The sequence below is a fragment of the Tamandua tetradactyla genome, chromosome 24 (assembly GCF_023851605.1).
Source record: "Tamandua tetradactyla isolate mTamTet1 chromosome 24, mTamTet1.pri, whole genome shotgun sequence".
Taxonomy (NCBI): domain Eukaryota; kingdom Metazoa; phylum Chordata; class Mammalia; order Pilosa; family Myrmecophagidae; genus Tamandua; species Tamandua tetradactyla.
The window spans coordinates 12,114,116-12,136,391 of NC_135350.1; the positions used below are offsets into that span (position 1 = coordinate 12,114,116).

At 39.7% G+C, this 22,276-nt stretch overlaps 1 long non-coding RNA gene across 2 annotated transcripts; it reads left to right on the plus strand.

The window, feature by feature from the left end:
* Positions 1-3,034: 3,034 nt before the first annotated feature.
* LOC143668439 (uncharacterized) lies at positions 3,035-11,320 on the plus strand. Of its 2 annotated transcripts, XR_013168445.1 has the most exons (4): positions 3,035-3,514; positions 3,953-4,075; positions 4,877-4,975; positions 9,881-11,320. It is a non-coding gene; the product is annotated as an uncharacterized LOC143668439 (long non-coding RNA). The 2 variants fall into 2 exon arrangements; XR_013168444.1 differs by lacking the exon at positions 3,953-4,075 and having other exon boundaries at positions 3,036-3,514.
* Positions 11,321-22,276: the final 10,956 nt, after the last annotated feature.

The following is a 22,276-nucleotide window of genomic DNA, read 5'->3' on the forward strand; positions in this document are numbered from 1 at the left end:
TCGCAAACGTGACCAAACAAAGGTCTGTCCTGCAATCCACATCCTAATCCACGGGCGTCCCCGCCGCCACCGCCGCCACCGCCCGGCCTCCCCAGCCGCCCACAGCCGGCGCGGCCACGCCGGGAGTCACTGGCCCGCTGATCTAATTATTTATTTATTTATGGAGCAAGAGGGGGGTGGGAAAAGGCGGGGGGCTGTAATCAGATCAGAGGCCTTTATGAATATAGAAGCTCTACTGATTGACTTATAAAACCCCCAGTAAACTGCGGTTAATCTAAGCACATGGGGAAGCAACAACCGTGGCTGACAGAGGGAGGAGAGGTCTTGAAGTAAAAGAGAGAAATTTGTGGCGACAGGCTTCTGAGACTTTTAAAACTACCCTCCTCCCTCAGTCTTTCCCAATATGATAATTGCCTTTTAACTCGATTTGGCAAAAAGTTAATTCAAGAGGAGATTTTTTAAAACAATGGGTTAAGTAGAAACCGTATTGTAAACACAACTGATTTACCTTTTCAGGTTTTAGCAGAGGAAATAGGACATTTTATTCTAATCTTGGTAGTTTATTTATCGTCCTCGCCCACCCTCCTCTCTCTCCCACCCCAAGAGAGGTGACCTTCTCATTGTTGACTTTCTATCTGAAAAGATAGAAACCAGAATTTACCGTGTTTGGGACGCATAACTCCATTCACTTCTGTGCTGAGTATTTTATCCATTTCACGTTGATGTTTTATTTTTGTTTGTTTGTTTGAAGAGTAGAAAACGCTAGCTAGAAATAAAAGATCTCATTGAAGGGGTAATTAATTCTACTTACTTAATTAACTTTTTCTTTTTCTTTTTTTTTAAGGACATTGCTATCCCTGTTGAATAATCTTTTGTTAATATTTCAGTGGCAATTGTGCAAAGTAGGAGACTCTTGAGATTTAAGTTACTTAGTCAAGGAATGGCTAAAAGAACTTCTTTAAAGTCCTTTTTATTTTTTAACATTTAATGAATATAGGGTGAAGGTATTTACATTGTGAAGGTAGTGTAGGGCATTGCATATATATTTCCACCATCAGAAGGACTAAGAAATTCAGACTCTGTGGGTGAGTGTCTGGGCCTTCCCTGAGCTGGGTGTGTGTCTGCACTCTGTGACTTTGATGGATTTTCCCAGACCTGGTTCTACTCTTCCATTCTTCCGGCAAAAATGTTTAAGTTGCTTCCCTTCCTCTCCCGTGTTTCTCTTCCTATTTCCCTCCTCTTTATTCATAGCAAAACTTTTTTCTGTTCTATAAATGTAGGCATTAGCCCGCTCCACGCAGGGACCTGATGTAGCAAGACTAAAGATTGGAGTGCTTTCTTAGAGCTCTGAAATGCCCTCTCGCCCTCGTTCCAACGTTTCCTTGGTCCAGAAGCAGTAAAGCCTCTCGCGGAAGTTTGCAGCAGCGAGGTAATTCTGGACAAGCAATCCTGAGCAGGAGCATTCCTTCTCCCGGTTCTGGATAGACCAGACCTAGAACTAACTGCCTCACATGTCCCTTAGAAGGCAGCGAAGCACCGTATCGAATGTGACTTGGAACCCAGAATAGTAGTAAACCCAGGCCTTGGGCGCTTTCCCTAGGTCTGCCTATAGCAACAGCCCCCCCCCCCCCCCAACTTCACTTCTCTAGACTTGTAACTGGGTGGGCTTGCTGCACCCAGATACATCTTGATGGCATCTTTCTCAGCATCCCTGGGGGGGGGGCAGGGAGTTCTCGGACGTCATTTCACTCCATTGCCTGCACTTGGGTGACTGTGAGAAGTCCTGACAGATTGACCCTGCTGTGGGAGCGCGAGGGGATGAGGGACGCTGCTGTGGACAGAGGCGGAGACCCAGCAGGTCATCCGCGGTGCTAAGGAAAGTGTCTTTGCTGCTAGAGCCCAAAGCAACAGCCTACAAGTTACTTTGTCAAAAAGTAAAGTAATATCCAACGAAACAAAGTGAAATAAAACCCATCTTTTGCCGGTGACTTCGGGCGATGTTCTTTCACGGAACTCTACTGACCTCGGCACACTCCAGCCCCCGCTTGATATCAATGAAATCCAAGGAGTAGCTTTTATCTCATGAGGTGGAGTGTCTTTTTTTGTTCTGTTTCTCCGACAGAGAGAGAAAATCTCGCCCGCTAATGTTCCCCTGAGCTCTCCCGCGCTCGGCGAGCTGGGCTTCCCAGCCCAGTCTCCTTCTCTAGCGCAGCGGGACCCGCGTGTCAACCGCCAAGTGCCGGAGGCTGGAGGCTGGGATTGAGGACCAGGACTTTTTGGTCCCATGGATTCTGTGGGGACGACGCAGCCTAGCTCTTAGAAGGGCAGGGGGAGCAGGAGCTCCACCTGAAAGTGTTCCCAGGGGCGGCTCCTCCTCGGCCTTATCAACCATCTGATCTGAGGCTCGGACACAACCTGGTGCTATCACTTCCCACTGACCAGGACAGTTGTTTTATCTTAAATGTTCGGGGGTATTTTTTTTTTTCTTCTTTTTGACCAGCGGGATGTGGAAAGGGCGGAGACAAGACATGTTGCCAGGCATTTTCCTGAAGGGATTTCTCGAGAGACCCACGGAAGCCGCCGCCGAGCTGGAGCGCCAGAGTTGGCCACCTACGCACCTCCCGGGTCGCACGCGTGTGTCCCCGCACTTGGTGATTATGTGCCCCTCGGGATAACAAAACCGGAATACCCCGCTCAGCTGCGGCCGCACCCCCAGCCCCAAGCAGCCATGAAGCCTCAGCCCTGGGACTGCACGGATGGTCTCTCTGATCCCGCTGGGCCCAAGCGCCCGCCCGCTGCGCCCCGCACGTGCTTGTCTGGCGCCCGCCAGCCCCTCACTCGCCCACCCTGCACGTTCCCACCCTCGCGCCTGCGCTCGCGCTGTCCCGGCACGCGCGGATCCCGACCGGGCCGAGGTGTGGTCGGTGGCTGGGGCCCAGCCCCCAGAGCGGCCTTCATTGCTGCTCCTCCAGGACGGTGCTGGGTTAGGGCCGCGGGGCCCGACCTCTTGTCTGCTCTTTCAGGGCCTGCCAAGGGAGGCTCGGGCCCGCGGGGTCGCCCGCCACTTCATTTCCTCACCCTCTCTGCGCCTCCATTCCTGAGTGGTCATATACCTTGAATGGATCATCCCCACCTTCCTCCCTCGAGCTGCTTCTCCAACCCCGGGGGTTGAACATTAACCCACCGAAGCTATAGAGTGGGGTAAAACGTTACATATAAAAATGAATCATCTATCCGATCCTAAGAAAGTGGACCTATAGCGAGCTCCGTGCCTAGCGCAGCCCGGGCTGTGTCCCCAGTCCAATGCACCGACCCTTCTGGCTGCCACTTCTCAGGGGCTGTTGGTTGCACGCGGCCGAAGACAGGTGCAGGGAGGGAGGAATGGGGGTTTCCGGAGTCAAACTTTCTCCTTGCGGAGCCTGAGGTTAAAGCCTTCGAACACGAGCAAATTCCCTATCCTCTCACATTTGAAGCAGACAGAAAGGTCTGGAACAGCTTTTTGTCTCTTACAAAGGTTAGTGGTTTGGGGCGGGGGGAGGCGGGGAAAGGGAGGGGAGGGACAGCTACAGTTCTAGGAGGAGACGCTGCCCACAGGGTCGAGGATGGCCGCACCCAGGCTGAGCGGTCGACTCCAGGGATCAAGTGCCAACCCTGGCGCTCCGGGGGCCTCTGGGGGGCAGAGAATGGGTGGGTAGGGAGTGGCAGCGGCGGGAGCTGGGAATCCAGGCGCGAAGCCGGGGTGCACCCGCGCGGTGGGACGCCCAGAGACGGGGCTGCGCAAGGGGGCGCCCGGCCTTGCCCCGGGGCTGAGATCTAGCGCAAGCCCCGGCCCGCCTTCGCAGTGAAAACCCAGGCGCCAGACCCGCCTCTTTCCGACTCTGACCTATTTATTTCCTTAAATATAAGTAATACAAAGTAACAATGATCCTTCTTTACTGACTTAACGTGCTAGGCTCACGTGCCCAGGGAAATATACAGAATTTATGGAAGGAAACAGAGCTGAAGGAAGAATTCAAGATTCCTGTATCCTTGCCAGGGAAACGTAAACATCTCATGCACATCCTTGAATAGGAAGGTGATTCCATTTCTCTCTCTCTCTCCCTCTGCTTTCCGGCTCCATCCCCCTACCCCATACACACACAATTAAAAAAAAAAGAAGAAAAAAAGATAAGCCTGGTGCAAGTAAGAAAAAGATGTAGTGCTACATAAAGCTTTCAAGAATTTCCAACCAATGTGCGAAATAATTCTTGTCCCCCTTAGAAAGACTAATTCATTTCTTATGCAAAATAGTCGCAATATTCACAATCCAATGCCTGGTCTGTAATAACTTCTCAGTAAATATTTTTTTCTGAACGGCTAATACCCCTTCCCTTAAACTGTGCCTCTGACCTGTTCATTGAAGCGGTACAATTCTTGAGAACACTTCAAAAAAAAGAAAGAAAAAAATGAGACGCCTTCATTTCATTTCACAAGTAAAGTTAGTTGAGTTGCTTACTTTTGGTGAGTACTCAAAGAAACCAAACCCCTGCGACTTCTCTGACTCTTCCTTTGCTTCATCCTTGGCTGGGGGTTGCAGCACCAGCAGGAGCAGCAGTAGTGTGGCAGTCATAGGGGCAGCAGCCACAAATGTAGATGGCTCAGCCAAGAAGGCCTTGATCTTTTCAGCAAGTTGGAACATATAATCAGTCTCCACAGACAAAGTCAGAACTTGCTTGTACCCATTGGTGATAGAATAGGATACTGATGCTTTGTAGCTTGGCATGTGATAAAGTAGCTGAGGTGGTGTGCATGCCTGGTGTGATTCTGCATCACTCTATTACACTCAACACATCTTACTTCTTCAAATGCCACTGCTTCTTCTTTGGTGCGTTCACAGGCCATATGGTGCTCCTGAGGATTTCTGGCCAAGAGTGGAGGGAGGCAGCAGAGATATCCAGGGAGCAAGGTTTTTCACTGAGCAGGCATCAAACATGTGGTGAGTACTGTGCTTGTGCACTAGTTGGACATCACCCATCAGTTAGTATCAGGAGAAATGTGGTTACAGAGCATTCATCACTTCATGTAATGGCACTCTAACTCTAGTGCACACACTGTTCTGTCATTTCCACAAAGCAATATAGCCCAGAAAAGTCATCTCTCAAATTTTGTGTTCCTCTACTTTCCCAAGGAAAATAGAATTGACTCAAAAGTTCTACTAGTTAGCTCCAGAGACACAATGACTCAAAAGTTCTACCAGTTAGCTCCAGAGACACAATGAACACATCAAAGCAAAAAAATAGAGTAATAAATCGTATATCCAACTGCCCTATTGTGACTTTAGAGACACAGAGAAACATAGGTGGGGAAAGAGCATTTACTTTTAAAGGTGTGGGTGTTTGGGGGAAGGGTTATTATAAAGGGTATTACAGAGTTCAGTCAATCTGTCTTATCCCTAACCAAATTACCATGTTATCTGACACCCTCAATCTATTTGTGTCCTGGGTAACAGACAGTTTGACCAAGAGGTCACAGACTGGAGGGCTTGGGTGACTGGAAACAAGTTTGACAAGAAAGGAATCTGGGTGGGGTGCCACCATGAAAGTGGAGAGAAAATGAAGCTACAGTGGCTGAAATAGCATGGAAACCCTAAGTCTGCTGGCCTCTGCATTTACATGAAATGCCTCATCAGAGAGTAGAGGATTAGGAATCACTGACAAAGCTTCATGGAGGAGAGGAAAGTCTCTTTCTACCTCCCTCCCCCTTTCCTTTACCTTCCTTTTATTTCCTCCCAAATTGACTTTTCTTGGAACTCTGGCTGCTCCTGGATTATCCTCTGCTTGTCCCATCTTTTGAATAAAGGTTTCAGATTGTTTTTGGTATTTACTTTTCCAGGTATGGAAAGTTGTTTTATATAATCAAGCATCTACCTGTAAAGCATTTGTATTCATAATCAAGAAATGATTGTGTGAACAATAGAGATGTTAGTGCCAGTAAGTAAAGCATGCCATATCAGAACCTGTCATTCCAGGGCGCAAGGAGGGTTGAGCCCATTCTTTACTACCCCCCCCCCCCCCACAGCATGCTGGGTATCTCTGAAGGGAGATGAGTGCACTGCTCCGCAGCCAGCATTTCACTTGGCATTATGCCCACCAAAGTGGTGATTCTTAGTTCAGTTTAGCCTTCTCACCTTGGAAACTCGTCTTCCCCTGAAACTACTACCCACAGACTTACACACGTTGTCGAAATTATGTGTACCAAGAAAAAAGAACAGAGTCTTTAGAAGACTTATGTGCCAATGTAAGCTTCTCTCTGCATCATTCGATGGAAAGGTGTTTATTTTTCTTGTGCTATATCCTATTATTGGTTCAACAGTATTTTGTGATTTTTCATCCTTTTATGTTTGGAAAATATTTTCATTGTCATCTTGCAACTCTTTTAAATTGGGACACGGTTGAAAGCTTTCTTCTTCCTCCACAAAAGAACTACCCCACTTCCATCTTCGTTTGACCCCCTTTTTTCCCGATTTCTTTCCCTTTCTAAATTCCACCAACATCTCACTTAGAGGTAAATTATGCAATTCTAAATCTGAAAATTCTTTACCTTTTAACTTTTTTTTTCTGGGACTTATTTTTTCCATAACTGAAAACTACTTTTGTCCATATTACTCCTTTGGCAATTATCATATAGGGTGTTTACTATGAGCTGAGATTTTGGGGCTCATTTCCTTTTAAACTTCTGTGGGAGCCTGACATAATACCTGGTAAATAGTAGATGTCCAACAAATGCCTATTCAACAAATGATGATTAGAATTTTAATTATAAAACTTTTTCACAAAAATAAAAGTTACAAGACATTAAAATTTATTGAATGGAATCTCATATTTAATTCTCACTAATTTCTAATCTTTTTCTAAACAAATGAGGCATGTTAAAAAGTTCCATAACAGATGTTCCATCTTTTTTGTCTTCATCATCATCATCTTCAACATCATCACCAATTCACCAATTCATATGACCAGAACTCATAAGATATAGGACATACTTTAATATTTCCTAATATGTGTATGGTAAGATAAAAAGGTTTTTTTTTTTTAATCTAAGGTAATACGTGTGATAATGGAAGTAGAGAAAGGAGGTATATTTGTGAAGGGGGTAGATGACATAGATATTTCCAGTTCACAATTGTCAGAACTTAGAATCATTTTACCAATTGAAGGTTATGATTTCCAATTCTCACAATTTCAATTCAACTATTAACAATATATCAAAAATAGAGCACATCAAAATATATAATGGGCAAAATTGTTTTAACATTCATTGTTTTATTTTAATAGTGAAAACAGGCATTTGAGCTATGCCCATTCTAACTTTTTCATGTTGGAAAGGGCTGTCAATAATACGGGATGGGGGATGGAACTAGCTGATGTTCTTGGAGAGGCTTGTCCTTTTGGATTTCAGGACTTATCTGGCCTAGGAACCCATCTGGAGGTTGTCGGTTTCTGGAAAGTAATCCTAGTGCATGGCACCTCTGTAGAATCTCATATAAAGTCCTAGGTATTCTTTAGGGTTAGCAGGTGTGGTTTTGGTTAGGGTTTGGCAAACCATGATAAATAGCAATATCTAGCTGAAGCTTGCATAAGAGTAACCTCCAGAGTAACTGCTAAATTCTATTTGAACTCTCTCAGCCACTGTTACAATTCTTTTCCCCATTTTGGTCAGGAAGGCATTGTAGATACCACTGTGCCAGGGACAGGCTCATATCCCATGTTGCCAGGGAGACTTTCATCCCTGGATGTCACGTCCCACATAAGGGAGAGAGTAATGATTTTACCTGTAGAGTTGGGCTTAGAAAGAGAGAGAGGCCACATCTCAGCAACAAAAAATGTCCTCTGAAAGTAACTCTTAGGCATAACTATGGGTAGGCTAAGCTTCTCTGCTATGTAAATAAGCTACACAAGAGTAAACCTCAAGATCAAGGGCTTGGCCTATTGGCTTGGGAGTTTCTAATGCTTGAAGCAGTATCAGGAGTTTCCCTAGTGGTAAATTTGGTAGTTCCATATTTTTTCTCCCATCCTTCAAGGGCCTTTGCCAATATTTTAAAATTCATTCTTATAGTTACAGATGAGGGAACCTGAGAAGTTAAAAATGTGGGCATCAGACCAAAAATAACAAAAAAAATTATTAGCCCAATCAAACTTTGACTAGAATCATAGACCATTTTGTTGCCTTAGGTATCTTCATTTCTGCTAATTGTTGTCCTATTGGCCTCAAATATTTATGTATCGATTTATTGGTGACAAAATATTCCTTAGAACACTTGCCTTATCCACTCCCACTTTCCAGGTGCTACCATAAACAATAAATTAAACACATCACCAGAAACAATGTGAAAAGTGGCATTAACATTTAATAAAACACCTATGAAACATTTGGCAATTGTTAATATGTATGATAAAAAATGTTTTACCTTACATGCTAAATATATAAGCAAACAAGTAAATGGTAGGGACTTGAATTACAATGGATTCGATTTTGCAGTTCTTGTAGGTCTTTTAAAGACCTTTGTCTCTATTGGAGAATCACTAGTTCTGGCCAGACATTTCTTAGAGGGCACTCCAGAGAGGGTTAGTTGGTTGGGAATTCAAAAACCAAATAGAAGGATGACTGGGTAATCACAAAATGTGTTAGAGTAGAGCAAAATAAGTTTGATTGACTCAGTTGCTATAAGCATCATTAAAAAGAAAAAAAATCACCTGCACACTCAAAAAGCAATAGGTCAAAATTATTTTCACAGCACTCAGTATATTTTCACACTACTTATACATAACATTTTCTAAATATAACCATATAGAATGCTGCAGACAACTACGGATTAAACACTTTCCATGAGCCAGGCACTGTGCTTTTCATACATTATCTCGATCAATTCTCACAATAATGCTATAATGTCAATCATATTATTTCCTTATTTGATAGATGAGAAAACTGATTCTCAGACGTTACTTGCCTGAAGCTTCTTGGTTAATGAGTGGCAGAGTCAAGTCCAGAACAGGACTCAAATCAAGCACAACCTGCAAGAGGTTTGCTCTCCGAATAATTAAACAGCACTCCTTCTGTGAAAGAATTGCTGATGTCCTGTATCACCTTCTGTCAATGTGATTGGAAAGCACCATTCATAAAATAAAAGGAAAATACTTTAAAAGTTCTGTGTAAATAATATCACCTAGTTATGAAATGAGACATAATTGATAAAAAGATTATTATAGTGACTAAGCTAATCAAGATTAAAGTCATTCTACTCTTTCACACATTTTGAAGCATACTTCTTATACTAAAGCAATAGGATAACTTGTCAAGTTACGTGGCATTTAAGATATGATGGGAAAAGTAGCCAACTCTTGCTATTTAACGTATATATAATCTACGCATACACACATTCCTTGGAAAATGATCACATGATTTTTCTTTGGTCTTGTACATCATTACCTGCTCCTTCTTTTCTTGCCTTCCCTCTCCCCTTTGTCCTTCCTCAAGGGTATCTCCAGGTGCCAGCTTAAACATCCTACTCTGAGAAGGGGCTTTCTGACACCTCGGTATCAGATTAGGTCCACGTGCCCCTCCTATATGATTCCATAACTGTCAGAGCACTTAACTTGCTTTCATGATCGTAACATTTTTGAATATAGGTCAGTTATTTTGTAGAAATTCTCTCAATTTAGTGTGTGTGGTGTTTTCACATCATTAGATCCAGGTTATGCACAGAAATGATGCTGTGTTCTTCTTAGTGCATGAGCCACACAATATTAATTTGTCCAGTATTGGTGACGTTTTGTTAATTACTCGATTAAGCTGGTGTCACCAAGATTCTCTATTGTAATGTTAACCTTTTTTTACATCTTAGTTACTAGGTATTCCATGGACAGCTTTATGTAGAAACTCACATGGTGAGGAAATGAAGCTTCCTGTCTACGTGAGTGAGCTGGGAAGCTACAGCTCTCCAAATGATGCAGCCCTAACCAACAAATTGACTGTAACCTCAGGAGAAACTTGGGGCCAGAAGTACCCAACTGAGCTTTTCCGGGATTCCTGACCATCAGAACTGTATGAGAATAAATATTTACTGCTTTAAGATGCTAAATTTTGGGGTAATTTGTTATACTGCAGTAGATAATTATTGCACTATATGCCCACTTTCTGTCCTCCAAGACTTTTGTCACTTTCATCTTCTCCCCTTCTTCTCTTTAGGGATTTTTTTTTCCTTTTTACAGCTACTTTATAATAACATAATGGGGGAAATAGAGATCAACAAATTTGTCCAATTCATCACATTTAACCAGAAGCTCCAAGAAGTGAATCTTAAGCACAGATTTGGAGGAGGGAAATGATGGGATTTAGTGCTGCCATGTAAGAGGAACATTTGAGACAGAAGAAATATGAGATAAGCAGTACTGAGAAAGGCACTTTATAGAAAATAACAAGCAACTGAAAAAGGTACTGTTATTTGACATTTAATAAATCTGATCCTGTTTCTTGAAAATATAAAATTTCAAGAATATTTGTTTTGTCTGCATTACTCCTCCCCCACATCTCACATCCCTTGCTTGGGAAACTGCTCTTCTCTGTACTCCAACTATGTTTTCTTGTGGATGCTGCCTATTACAGAAGAATATAAGCATGTGATCTGGGCTGGCCCTTGTGTCCTTCTTTGGGGTTTTTCTAATGAGAACTCAGAAGAGAATGAGTCTTTTCCAGATAAGTACTCAAAAGCTAAGTTCTCTCATGCAGACTGCACCTCTAACAAGGCAAAAGGCTGATTCAGAGAGAGGCACAGATCAAAGTTGGGTGGAAACAAGTCCTCAAGGTGTCTCTGCTCCTGTGCTCTTTGGGGTTAAACCTGTGCCCTTCTGGGATTTTGCTATTCAATTCACTACAATTCCTATTTTGCCAAAGTGAGTTCAAGCTGGGTTTGTCACTTGCAACCCCAAGAGCTCTTGCTTCAATAGACTAGAGTACCTCTTTCCCCACCCCCAGAAATAGTCTCCCCTGGGAGAGCAGAGGAAAATGCTTTTGGAAGCATGACTTGAGATAGAGATTTAGGTTCCTCAGGGGCCCAAGTGTGCTTAAAAAATCGTATTTTCTGGTGGCCCACTGATAACATTGCCTGGGAAGTACTGAGGGGATGGGGAAGGAGAGTTGTGTACACACACATAAACACACCCACACACACCTGTTAATCTTTTTGTCAACGCAATAACATTTATTGAAAGTCTATTACATTTCAGGCTCCTCCACAAACATCTGCTTCTGCTTTAATCTAGATTTTCAGACTGCTCCTAAGTATAATGAGGTGATAGCTTTAAGGTAGTCTTTACAAAATGAGAAAGTTAGGAGTAAAAAATTCCATGCATCTTTCCACCCCTTCAGCTTTCACCTACTACCGATTGGGTGTCTTTTTAAGTTTTCATAATTAAAGATTATCCCGGGGCACTTGAAAGAGGATTTTAAATGCAAGCACTATTTCAGTGCTACTATTTGAACTACTTGTTTCTAAAGACCTTTTTGAGGAAGATTATAAAAAAAGCACAAAATTCCAAGTCAGAGTATGACTAAATAGCGTGACTTGCCTTGAAATTCTAGCTTTATTCATATGAGTTTGTGTACTCCAAAGAAGAGGACTGAAACAAGGCAGTCCAAATCTGCATAAACAGACTTAAGTTTGGGAGAGCTAGGGTGCTAAAGGCCTAAATACCAGCTTTGATTGTTACTTTGAAACCTGGATAAATAGTGTTTGTCCGGTAATTTCTCATGGGCGTCCCCTCTCAGTCTTCCTGCTGGGAAATGGTTACAACGGCTTAAGGTTCTCTTCGTAAGAAGTTTCCACACTGGCAAAGGTGCCGACTTGGTGCTGGCGTGGTGGGTGGTCCGGCACACAAATACCCCAGTGGCTGGGAATCTGGAGCCTGCCTAGGCCTCCCATAAGCTGCAGTATTTAAACATTTTTATATGTAATTTAAGACGCAAACTGTTAGAAATAACAATAGATAATTGAATTTTCCCCGTTTAAAAAATGTAAGAAATTCCCAGCATATTCTGTAGAGTTAAGACTATGCCAATGAGTCTGTGTCAAAAATTAAATTTCTTTTTTGGTAACTTAAATAAATAAAGTACTATCCTGACTACTTACTTTGATCTTCCAATTTTGCTCCTTTCTTCCACACCCTTCTCATTTATTTTCTTAATTGTTAAATATACATGTAAATTTAAAATGTAATTCAAAATGCATAATGCATTTTTATTTTCTAAATAATTCATATGCTTGATAAATTGCTATTGTACATTATTGCAAGGCTCTTTGCTAAGCACAATAGAGGATAAGAAGATAATTATTTATGAAGTTATGCATTTTATACTCAATGCCTCATTTAATTATAACAACAAATCTATGAAATAGTTACAGCTATTTGCATTTTACAGATAAGAAAACTGAAGCACAGACAGATTAATTTGCCTGTGATCATCTAGCTAGGAACTGGTCAAACTGAATTAAATCTGAGATTATTTGACCTCCAAAATTTTCTTAACCACACTATACTGTGGTAAAGAACCCACCACCCCCAAACCAAGATATAATACTTTTCCAACTAGTTCCACTATGGTCCAACTCAGGAATAAGTACCTTTAAGTAAAGCAGAGCTCGGGAAGAACTATCTCTAAGTAAAGCAGATGTGCAGACTACTACACATGGATTGATACTCTCTCTGTTCTCAGGGGGACATAAAATGCATAAGGGATAAATCATATCTGAAACCTAATTTAGAATTCAATGTGTGACTTAGAAGTGGTGTAAGGTACCGTGGGCTTTTAGAAAAGAGTGAGAACACCACAGGCTGGGAGGATTAGACATTCATCACATTTGACATTCCTTTTGATTTTGGCTTTGGAAGATGGGCAAGCTTTTTGAAAAAAAATTTCTTTTTTAAACATAACTACATATAAATGAACATTCTTACCATATGATCATTCCATTCTTGGTATATAATGAATAGCTCACAATATCATCACATGGTTGTGTATTCATCACCATGATCATTTCTTAGAACATTTATATCAATTCAGAAAAAGAAATAAAAACAAACAAAAAAATTCATACATACCATACCCCTTACCCCTCCCTTTCATTGATCACTGTAGCATTTCAATCTACTACATTTATTTTCACACTTGTTCCCCCTACTATTTATTTATTTTTAATCCATATGTTTTACTCATCTGTCCATAAGGTAGATAAAAGAAGCATCGGACACAAGGTTTTCACAATCACACAGTCACACTGCAAGAGTATATCATTATACAATCATCTTCAAGAAACATACACGGCTGCTGAAACACAACTGTACATTTTCAGGAACTTCCCTCCAGCCTCTCCATTATACCTTAACTAAAACGGTGATATCTATATAATGCATAAGAATAACCTCAGAATAACCTCTTGACTCTGTTTGAAATCTCTCAGCCATTGACACTTTATTTTGTCCCATTTCTCTCCCTCCTTTTGGTCTAGAAGGCTTTCTCAATCCCTTAATGCTGAGTCCCAGCTCATTCTAGGATTTCTGTCCCACGTTGTCAGGAAGGTTTACAGCCCTGGAAGTCATGTTCCACGTAGAGAGATGGGCAAGCTTTTAAAAGAAGTGGAGGGAGAGCTTTTTAGACAGAGGAAAAATAGAACAGGATGGATATGGGCTGAGCTTGGTAAAGAAAGAATAATCTAGTGTGGGAAAGTAGTAGTGGAGGATAAGGCTGGAAAAGTAAAGCGTAGCTAGAATGTGGCAGATATTGAAAATTACACTAAGAAGTTTGGAGTTTATTATGTAGGCAGTCAGAAGATGGAATGAGGTTTTTGAGCAGTGCAATGAACATATGGATGCTTGTTTCTGGAGGCAAATATATGTGGTGGCAAGGATGTGTGGACAGACTAATTACAATATGTTCCAACCCAACTCTTGAAAAGCATGGATCAGGGCAGCCCCAAGACCAGAGCATATGCCAGGCATGAATTTAGACCTGAATTTTAATAAGACTTATGAACAGGAGAGAATTCTTCCCAATCGAGGCCAGTGGGGAAATAGAAGTTAGCTCTGCTGGGAGTTGGGGAGAGTGCAAGGATTTGTAAGAGTTTAGGACAAAGGTGTGAGAATAGAGTTTCAGCAGGATCTTGTGACACAGGGGTTTGGAGGTTTGTTATCAGCAGTGATTAGGGGAGGGGAGTTTCAATGCCTTGTTTACCATCTGTACATTCTCCACCCCCCGCCCCCCACCCTGAGGAGGTGTGATGACCTTTAATGTCTATCCCTGTTGTGGAGGCAGTTATGTGCAATGATCTGCTCTAAATACGAAGAGGACTCCTGGGCCCTGGATCCCCACACAATATTCAACGAGAAGTAAACTAACGTGTTTAAACTGGGATTGCAGTAGAGAGAAAGAGCAAATAGAGCCGAGAAAGATAGACAAAAGGCTAAATTGGATAATGGAGTTTAGGGGAAGGACAAATTCAGGTAAACTTCAAATTTTTGCATCTGTGTGAATGGCAGAATGATGAGACCATTAGCAGCAACAGGGAAATTTCTCTTCATTTGAAGAATTTCTTGAGTTGAGTGAACAAGAAAAGGAATTAAGATAAGGCAGCTAGTAAGAAATGGAATTTGGGAATGCCAGCTTCAGGAAGCTTAGATTTTCCTAGCAGAGAATTCACTATTTGACATGTTTGACCAAGACTGACTCAAAAGCTTGCTAAAAATTTCTCATATATTTGTCAACCTTTTTAGAGATTACACACCAATATATGTCCTAATATGGATTAATGCATTGATAACAAAAGTTCTCTAAATTTTTTAGATTTTCCAACTTCTTTCTTATCAAAAAAAGTCAAATTTTGATTGGATAGTCAGAGATTAAAAAAATATTCCCAGTTTGGAACCCTGAAGGACAGATTTTTGCCAGTGGAAACCCTGGAGGGGAATTCATAATCTTTCAGTTTGTTAGCAAATTAATCAATTAACAAATTTTGTTAAGAATCTACTGGACAGAAGATCTCTTTCTAAGTTCAATGGCAAAAAGCAACAACCACAGAAAAGACATGCTCTCTATTCTTAAGGAGTTTAGTGGGCAAAGGATGACCGGTTTATCCTACTTCATAATTTTGCCCAAAGCTGGTATTTTGTGTCCAGTTCTAGCCGTCAAATTATGTCTTAAAAGTTTCCAAATCAGAAAATTTAGAATATCATAATCTTTGGTACTTTCTTCTTAAATGTTTATCAGTCTAATTAATTCAGGATTTCAAGATATTTGAAAATCCTTGATGAAGGTGTAGTTGCCCACTGTTTAGCATACTCTATTATCATGGTACATGGGCTAATTGGGCACCAATTCATAACCGGCATAAAATGAATTTAATGCATGTATCATTCCCACAGTGGTTTAGGTGAAGAAATACATGCTTATTTTATCGACTTTAAAAACATAAATAGATCTAGAGACACAGGTGTAGTAACATCTTCACCAATAAATTGGATTTTTAAAATCTTATAACAGCATACCTACCAATAATTCAAAGCTGGGGGGTGTTGTTGATATGATAGAATTGAACTTTTAAAAGGTCTGAGTAGGTTTGAATATAGGATAGAAACTAAAATTAGAATTTAATGATGGATATAAGTAATTTTTAAGTTTGAAAAAATCAATAAATACCCAAAAGGTAGAAAGCTGCATTGACTCAAGCTCTTACTAAGAAAATTATTAGGGATTTTCATGAATGTGGTCACCAGCCTCCAAAATGAGCCTCAGTGACTCCAGGCTCTTATAATTCACATCTTTGTACAGTTGTTCCACAATGAATAGTGCTGACCTTTGTAGCTAATAGGATATTGGAGAAATGATGATGTTTGGATTCCAAGGTTAGGACATAAAAGATATAGAAGCCTGTGCTTTCCTCTATCTTGGATCATTCTCTTCGCAGAAAGCAGCTGCTATGTCACAGGAAGATTCAAGCAGACCTATGAAGAAGTCCATATGGTGTGGTACTGAAGCTACCTGCCAACTGCCAAAATGAACTGGCCAGCCATGTGAGAGAACATCTTGGAAGCAGACCCTGTAGCCCCAGTTAAACTTTCAGATGGCTACAGCCTTAACTAACATTGTGACTTCAATCTCATGGAAGATCTGAAGCAGAACCATTTAGCTAAGCCACTTTCAAAGTCTTGACCCACAGAGACATATTATTGTTTTGAGCAACTAGGTTTTGGTGTAATTTGTCACATGGTTATGAATAACTACTATATCTGGAAATGGATAACTGCCAGAACAAATCCTAAAAATATAAGAGAGGCTCTGGAATCAGGCAGTGGTATGGAACTGGAAGCATTTTAAAAAGACCGTTCATGAAAGCTAAAAATGTCTTAAATTGACCATTATTAGAAGTCTGATGGCCTTTGAAGAAGCTGCTGGTGAGGAAAATGTTATTGGAAACTGAAGGAAAGAGGGCTCGTTTTATTATAGTGATAGAAAGTTTAGCAACACTGTCACATGCAGAAATGTGGAAAGTAGAAAATGTATACAATAAACTGCATGATCTAGTTAAGGGATGTTAAGCCAGAGCATTGAAAGTGATGCCTGGTTTTTTCTTTCTCTTTTACAATAAATGTGAGATAGGAAGGAGATAAGCTAAGAAAAGATTGCTAAATCAAAAGAAGAGAAGACTTGTTGGTCGTAAAAAATTCCAGTCTCTCAACATGGATAACAATGCTAAAATAAAGAAATGACTCTGTGGCAAAGAACAACTCCAGGTGCTGCCAGGAAATCATGCTCTAAAAATGACACTGAGGGTATGGTTATAAAACCCTGTTATGACCTTAGAAATATCTGAGCTCATGCCTCAGAACCATTCAGTGAGTCATAAGGCTTCTAAGAAGTTAAGTGTAAGCTCCCTCAGTAACCTCAGCAGAGTCTCAAAGTAAAGAAAGGTTTATCCCAAAGAGATTTGTACATGTGGTTTTTGTACAATAGAGTAAATCCCAGTAAGATTCACAGGATACCCACAAAGCTTTTAAGAGTATTATATTGCCAGAAACATCACCAGCATGGACTAAAAACAACAGAGATAGTAGTAAAGGAAAAGAGGGCTTTGAACTTCCAAACTTCTATATGTAAGTACCAGACTGAGAAAAATATCTACACTACCTTTCATGGAAAAAGAAGTTGACTTAGAGGGTGGAACTAAGATTCCAAAGGTCCCATTCCCAGCAATGAATTCTAGCAAAGGAACTTCCAATATTTGCTTAGCTGGATTTCAGATTTAAAATGGCCAGTGACTTCTGTATGCCTCTTGTTTTCTACCCTTTAAAAGTAATGTCTATAGTGATTATCTTACTCCTTACCCACCATTGTATTTTGAGATGGTGTGCGGGAAGATATCACAGGTCTTTAAATCAAGAATATTTACTTAAAGAGCTATACTCAAGGAACCACACCCACGAAGCCTCATCCCATTTAGATCTGATTGGATGACAAAATTCTGGAAGGTGAGGTGATGTTGTAATGGGAGGAAACTTTTGTTGGCCTTGAGAAGGGGTGAGTATAATTGGCATGTGAGATGGAAGTAAATCATGGGGGATTAGAGGATGGAGAAGAAGCTAAAAGATGATGCCGTGTTCGCCATGTGCCCTTCCAGCCTAGAGAGAAACCATGACCGTGTTTGCTGTGTGCCTTTCAACTTGAGAGAGAAACCCTGAACTTCATCAGCCTTCTTGAATCAAGGTCATCTTTCCCTGGATGCCTTAGATTTGACATTTCTACATACTTGCTTTAATTGGGACATTTTCTCAGCATTAGAACTGTAAACTAGCAACTTATTAATTCCCCTTTTTAAAAGCCATTCTGTTTCTGGTATATTACATTCCAGCAGCTAGCAAACTAGACCAAGACACATATACAGAATCAATGAAAGCATTAAAGAACTCTCAAGATAGTGAAGTCTTTACAAAATATACTATGTGAGGAGTACATGAGAAAACTAGTAATGTTTAACTTTTAGTAGATTTAGGAATGACATGGTATCTGTTCATGTATTTAAAGTGGGAGCACAAAGAAGGTGTAATCGATATATTGTGCATATCCTGTGTTCCTCCAAAGGCGAGAAAATGAAAGTCTAAAGTTATACAACAGCATATTTCAACTCAACATATGGATGTATTTTTTGATGCTTCAAATTCCTATCTTCTCGCTGGAAGAGTTGAAATATAGGCTGGATTAATACCTGTGTAGTTTGCAAGCTGCCAGAATGAGACATACCAGGACTGGAACGGCTTTTATAAAGGGGAATTTAAAGTTACAAGTTCACAGTTCCAAGAAAATGAAAGGATCCAAATTAAGGCACCAACAAGAGGTTACCTTCACTCAAGGAAGGCTGATGGGTCAGGAACACCTCTGTCAGCTGGGTAGTCAGTCATGTGGCTGGCATCCTCTGGCCCCTTGCTCCTGGGCCCTGATGCCTGCAGCCTCTGTTTCCATAGGGGTTCCTCACATTGCTTCTCTGAGGCTGACTTTCTTCTCTTGGCGTCCCTTGAAGAGGGAAGATTAACTTCTTCAGGTTCTAGCTTGCTTATCATCTCATGCAAACATTTGCTGGGCTCCAAGCATCTCCAAACATCCATGTCTCGGTTCTCCATGTGTCCACATTTGTATAGGCTCTGCGATGAAATTTCTGTTGGCTCTGTCATTTCTGTGGTTTCTCCAAATGCTTCCCTTTTTAAAAGAGTCTAGTAATCTAATCAAGACCCACCTAGAATGGGTGGAGTCATATCTCCATCCAATCAAAGATTTCACCCACAATCAGGCATGTCACATCTCCCTGGAGATAATCTAATAAAAACTTTCCACCCTGCGATACTGAATCAAGATTAGAATAAACAGCTGCCTCCACAAAATTGGATTAGGATTAAAACATGGCTTTTCTGGGGTACATAATACTTTCAAATTGGTGTATCATGTATAAAAAAAAAGTAGTATAGAAAATTCCAGAAAAAAAAAAAATTCCTGGACTGGTATGCTGGATAATTTTGCAAAATGGCCTCACAGACTGCTTTCCAATTTGATCTAAGATACTTTAGTCGGTTATCTGCAATTAATAGCAGATTTATAAGGACTCCTCTATACAAACCTTGAAGGTTTTGTAGAAGTATCATTTTATCTGGTACAGTGGACTTTTTATGGATTAATGGAATGTAATCAGTGTTTTTCTAGTTACAGAAGATCTGGAAACAAAGAAGAAACAACACTACAGAAGTAAGATACCTCTCATTATTCTTATTTGGCCTAATAATTTAAAAAAGACTTCTCTGGGATAGATGGTGTATTTTCTGAAGCTAAAATTCAGATTCACCGTTGGCTTTGTTTTAAATCCAGAACATTGTTATCTAGAATGACTTATAAGATTTCAAATTAACCTTGCATACCACAAAGTACAAGAGTGTAAATCATTTTCTCCACTAGAAATGATTTCATTGTTTACTGTCTCAGGTTCATTACAGGGTCTATTATGTGCTATACATGTAAATGTTAAACTTTCAATCAGCTAATCAAAGTCACATAATTGTTGGTGACATAGTTGGGAAAAGATCCAAGGATTATTTCTTCATTCTCAATGTAATACAATTTTGTGGTCTCCTAAGTGATAAATTGTTTATTCTTAAATAAAAAAAATTACAGAAGATGAATTGATATCCTCATCCTTAAAAATAACTTAGAAATCATTGTTAGGATAATATTTACAATGCTAAGAGCAACAATATATCTGTAACACTTTTATATTAGATTATTTTGTCTACTGTAATAAAATTTCTTTAAAAAGATATGTGGAAAAGAAAATCAAAGTCTTGTAACAATTTCTCCAAAACTGTTGAAGTAACTTTTCTCAGTTTTATCCTCTATAAATTGGGAATAATATTTATGTAGAATATATATGAATGTTATGCAAACATTGATTTATTATTATCTGTTGCACTTTGAAGATGAAAACCTGATAATTGTGAAATATTTTAAAAAATCGTTTCACTTTCAAATTAATTAAGACATTAATAATATCTTTACGTGAATAATATATGCATTAAAATGCCAAGCTTCAGTCTGAAATAAACATGTTTTTGACATTACACAGCCCCAGTGCTCTGAGCTCTTCTTCAGGAGACTAGCCCTTACAAAAGTCCATTCTTAGATTGATGTCTGAGAAAAATCTTATGTCCAGGCTCTTTCCTTATCATTGCTTCTCCAGGCTAAGTCCTCAAGTTCTTTCTTTATCATCATTATTTGTATTTTATATTAGCAGCAAAGATTAAGTAGAAGAAATATATGAGATAAAGTGTTCATAAATACATTAACATTCTAACATGGATACTTGCCTTTCAAAATCTTAGTATGACAAGATGTTTAGATGGTAGTTCAAACTTCTTAAGTTCTTTGCTTTATAACAGATGAAATGTCTGTTTTTTTCGCTTCTTCCAAAATATGTTCCTACCCTATGAACCTTCTCCAGTCCTTGAAATTCACTGGGATTAAAATGTATAAACTGCAAATATGCAAAAAGCCAAGGGTCAAGTGCTTTCCAAATAGGTATAAATTTGTTTTCTTTAAGTGGTAAAATGAGGTGATATTAGTTATCTATAAGGAGAATGGAAAACTTTCACTTTAAGCATATATTGCAATTAAATTGTTTCTTTAAAAATGGAATTGGTCTGGGTTTAGAGCCTGGAAAATTTATTAAAACGAATCTTTCTGATGATAGGAGTGTCTGCTTTTCATATGGAATGGCTGTTTGTGATTCAATGTTAAATACTTTAAATTGAAAAATTAATGTATTTAGTTCCCTTCTTAGGGGAGCTGAGGGCTTTTTAACTCCAATGCCGCCATCAAACTAACTCTGTTTGAAGATTTTGTTTTAAGAACATTAATAGCACAAACTAAGTAAAACATTGACAGCGATGTCTTTGCATATGGAGTATAAATGATATTGCCATGCACTTATTTTCTATAATGGGAGACAACCTTATATCATTTTTTTTGTATGCTGTATGGCAGGAGTCACATTTCATTCTTTTTCCATGTGAGTATCCCATTACTGCAGCACCATTTGTTGAATTTTTGTTCATTTATTTTTTGGGAAGTGCTTGGGCCGGGAATCGAACCCAGGTCTCCCACATGGCAGGCAAGAATTCTATCACTGAACTACCCTTGCACCCCCCTTCATATCATTTTAAAAGAAAGTTAATTTTAGGATGCTGAATGAATGGATTTCTACTTTCTCAAATGCCGCTATAAAACTTATGCCAGTATTAAAGCATATCCTTGTTACTGGTATATCGGACATTTATGAAAGTCCAACTATTCCTTCTCTTTAAGTTATTGCTTAAAGTTAGTTTTCACAGTGTTTGACTTAAAAGAAAATTAATCCATTTCTAACTCGTGTGATCTTCAGCCTTAATAAATTTGAGCTATCATTTTTCCTTTGTGGCTCTGATATTTACATTTTAATTCATAGCACACATAACATTTGAAAAGGCACTATCTTACAACAAAGGATAAGCATCACTATATTTTAGAATATAATTTCATAAATACATGATATATTTTTATAGGTCATGAAAGTCTATGGTTTACTCAGTATTCTACAATATTATGGAAATATATATTTTTGATGGAGTAATAGAACAAAGAAAGAAGATTTAGTGCGGATGCACTGACTATTATGAGGGATTCTTTGATCACCTATCTTTCTTCCTTCCTCCATATAAAAAGATCAAAACCATCAGTGCAATAGCACAACTATTCAGAATGCATTTTTTCAAAAAGTGTCTTAGGAAAAACAGCTTGGGGAATGCAGTTTGAAGAACATCTGATCCTTCCACACACAAATAAATAGTAGAAATACTTAGCTGAGAGCTGCCAGAATTGACAATTTATATTCTAAACATGTCTCATAGATTGGAAGACTTTAAAACTTTTCTTTAAAATCTGAGCTCATATCATGGTTTCCCAGATAACAAAAGGAGACCTGCCACTTCTTTCTGTAAAAGATTTGAGGTAGCTTTCAAATATATATTTTAAGTGCAAATGTAATTAAATTATTGGAGAATAACTTAATTAAAAAAAAATCATTAACTGTGAGTTAAATTGGATCTTATTCATCTTGGTCTCTTCAGATCATAACAGAGTCAGGCACAAGATAGACACTCACTAAATATGTATTTGAATG